We start from the raw sequence: 3,936 nt of genomic DNA, 5'->3' as shown, positions 1-3,936 counted from the left end.
TGGGGGGTTGGTCACCCACGCTATATAGGAAGGCACTGTGTAGACAGCTGTTCGCTTGTGGTTTAGATCCGGTTCATGTAATATCCAAAATCAACTAACCAAAAAAAAAAGAAAAAGAAAAAAAAATCCAAATATCTAATAAGTTTTTCTTAAAAATAACATATATTTATATCATTAAAAAAAATAGAACAAATGCTTTTAATTGCGCATTTTCAAGTAGATATTGTATAGGTAGTGTTTGACAACTTAAGATAACCAGATTAAGTGGAATAATAACCAGACCGTATTGATTCTGGTTTGGAAAATAGCAAGATCATGACTTAAATTGTTTTGGTAAATAACCAGTCCGGGACTGTTCCAACCCCTTGGTGCAGATTAGGGGCTTTTTGGTTCGTTTTTTTAACTCGGAGGAAAAGTTTTACACCGCCTCCACATTAGATTTTTCGTGGCCACGTAGGATATAAGCTTTCCGTCGGTTTTTTTTCCTATCTTTGGTTCGCTAGGGTTGAAGAAGGGAAACTCGGTGAAAAGCACCGCCACATCAAATTTTTTTCTCTCCCCCAATTCCTTCCCCAACCTCGTGAAATCGACGAAAACTGCAGCCACGTTAGCTTTTTGCCATATAAACAAATGTTTTTCCTTTTTTTCCATGCGAACCAAACACAAGAAAAATAAATACATTGGTTTATTATCATTTTTTTGTGCGAACCAAAGCGAAACAATCTATTTCTTGGAAAAGTTTGGAAAACTCAAAACTTATATTTTTGTACATGGAAATGCATTTCCCTATATCTAGAAAACGAACCAAACAGCCCCTTAGTTATGAATTAGGGTAGTTCTAGATTTGTTCTCTGCTTAATTGATCGTTAGTTGTCACTTGTCATATTGGTGTTCAAGCCAATTTTAGATTATATTATGAAGAGGTCAAATCATGAATAATGCTGAAATGATAAAAAAAATTCATTAAAGGATGAATGGCTGCATTTAAATGATGAATTCTAGTCTAGTATCTTGGTTGAGACAACGTCTATAAACCAAAGCAAACTAAACAATTAAATGATGGGTGATGATTAATTGGTCATTTGGTTGGCTGGTTTAGTGTCCAATACAAAATAAAATTTCCCACTAGTAAAACAAAAGAAAAATCAAATCAAATATGAATTGGGCCTAAATGAAAGATCAAGGCTTTATATGATTGTTGTCAAATATTAATTATATCATCAAACAACCTAACTTCATGGGATGGGGTAATTACAAATTGTAGATAATTAATAAGATTGTTACACAATTGCTCTCTGCAAAATTAGACCTCCAATCTCATGGCTATCATGATGACAAAATACAAGGGCAAAAGAATTTGAACAGCGGACACCAAAATTTGAATCCAATTAGCCTAGCCTTATCAAAGAGGACAAAAGCAAAAATAAAGTATAGATCATTTGCATTGAATTTGATCTACTTCATAACCAAACAAGCATGGAACCCAATATAAAAGTCCAATCTTAAGCTAATTCCACATGGTTTAGCACAAAGTGTAGAATTGGCTTTCAGGCTCAGGTTTCAGGCAGACTGGGTGGTGGTCGACCGCGTTCGTGCACATCGCTTACTATGCGCTTGGATCAGTGGCGGTCGACCGCGACGGTCGACCGCAGAAGTTTCTGCTTTTGCCGCGGTCGACCGTCGCGGTCGACCGCCGAAGTCTCTGGATTTTTGCTGCTGCTCTGGGATTGAGAGCGGTCGACCGCGATGGATCGCAGTCGACCGCCACGGTCGACCGTCAAAGCGGTTTGGGCCTGGGTTCTGTTTCCAGACCCGTTTTGTTTGTGAGTTGTATAAATACCCCAAACTCGTTTTTTAGGGTTTGTGGGAGAGGATTTTGAGCTGATCTAAGAGGAGATTTGGGGCTTCTATTGTTGGAGCCATTTGGAGAGATTAAGAGGGCTTATTTGTGGGTTTTGGTAAGATTTGTAACCCTAATTTGTATTCCCCTTTGATTTCATATAGTAAAACTCCCCCTCCTTGCCCCGTGGACGTAGGCACATTGCCGAACCACGTATATCTTGTGTTCTTACTGTGATTGGGTTGCTTGTGTTCTATTGTGGTCTATTATTGGTTCTTGTGTGTGCTATTGATTTGTCGAATCGGGCTTCCGCGGCACACAACAAGTGGTATCAGAGCTCCGGGTTGGATTTGGGAGTTTTGTTCGAAGGATTTATTATTGGGTTCTTGTTTGAAGAGTAGATCTACAATATGGGTGATACAAGCAGGGCTAGTTCAAGTGCTACTAGTACATTGGGGTCGGCTTTGATAAAGGCGATCCAAAATTTGAGCATCAATAATACTAAAATTGATGTTCCAAAATTTGACGGCAAGATTAACTTCGGTTTATAGAGGTGTCAAGTAATGGACGCCTTAGATGCACAAAATTTGGAGGAGACTCTTGAGTTTCAAGAGAAACCCGAGGAGGTTGATGATAGGGTTTGGAAGAAAATGCACAGTAGGGCTTGTGGGGTTATTCGGTCATGCTTAACACCGGATCTCACTTATGATGTGATGAACGAGACTTCGGCGAAGAGATTGTGGGAAACGCTCAATGAAAAATATTTAACGAAAAGCATTGAGAATCGGCTTCACTTGAAGAAGAGGTTCTACCAATTCAAGATGAAGAGGGGAGTTTCCATTCGAGAGCATGTTAACAATTTCACAAAGCTAATTTCGGATATGGCCAATGTTGATATCATGGTGGAAGATGAAGACAATGCGATGTTACTATTGTGTTCGTTGTCGGATGATGAGTTTAGTATCTTTGTTCTCACTATGATAAATGTGCGAACTACAGTTAGCTACAAGGAGGTAACCTCGGCATTGGTAAATTATGAGCTGAGGAAGAATGATAGTGAGCCCTCCGAGAAGGCATCAGGTGATGCATTAGCAGTTCGTGGCCGTAGTCTAAACCGCCAAAAGTTCAACCGCTAAAAATTAAAGAATAGGGGTGGTCATAAAAGTGTTGGTAGAAATCAATGTGCCTTTTGCAAAGAAGAGAGACATTGGAAGAATGAGTGCCCAAAGTTGAAGGATAGAGCCGGAAAGCAAAGGGGAAAAGCTGTACAAGCTTCAGAGGTGAATGTTGCTAAAGTTGTTGGCGACACTTCAGATTCAGATTCTTCCAGTTATTCTTATCCCGCACTGCCGTCAGTTTGTTATGCCAACTCTACGGAGTGGATGCTTGATTCGGGAGCTACATTTCACATTTGCCCTAAGAGGGATTGGTTTACCAACTTTGAGGAGTTGGAGAGAGGGGACGTGGTGCTCATGGGGAACGATCACGTTTGTCCTATTAGTGGGATTTGCTCAGTCAGAATCAGAATGCATGACGGGGTGACTAGGGAATTGAAAGAAGTGAGGTTCGTGTCGCAGTTGACGAAGAACATCATTTCTCTTGGGACTTTGGAGGCAACTGGTTACAGAGTGATCTTAGAGGCGCAGTTGACGAAGAACATCATTTCTCTTGGGACTTTGGAGGCAACTGGTTACAGAGTGATCTTAGAGGATGCTACTTTGAAGGTCATGAAGGGATCCATGGTGGTGATGCGATGTGTCAGGGAAAACAACCTATACTACTTGAAGGGCAAGACAGTTACAAGGGGTCTGGCTGCTTCTATCACCACAGAGGAGGACACTACCACACTATGGCACATGAGGCTTGGACACACAGGTGATAAGTCCCTACAGTCATTAGCAAAGACCTGCAAGATGGAGCTGTATGAGCATTGCATTCTTAGGAAGAAGACTAAAGTAAAGTTTGGCACCACAATTCATAACACCCAAGGTATATTAGACTACATTCACATAGATGTTTGGGCCCTTCTAAGCACACGTCGCTTGGTGGGGTAAATTATTTTGTCATTTTCATTGATGATTATTCTAGGAGAAATT

Source organism: Asparagus officinalis, chromosome 10, assembly GCF_001876935.1.
Source record: "Asparagus officinalis chromosome 10, Aspof.V1, whole genome shotgun sequence".
Classification (NCBI taxonomy): Eukaryota; Viridiplantae; Streptophyta; class Magnoliopsida; order Asparagales; family Asparagaceae; genus Asparagus; species Asparagus officinalis.
Note: the sequence above shows the minus strand (reverse complement) of the source record.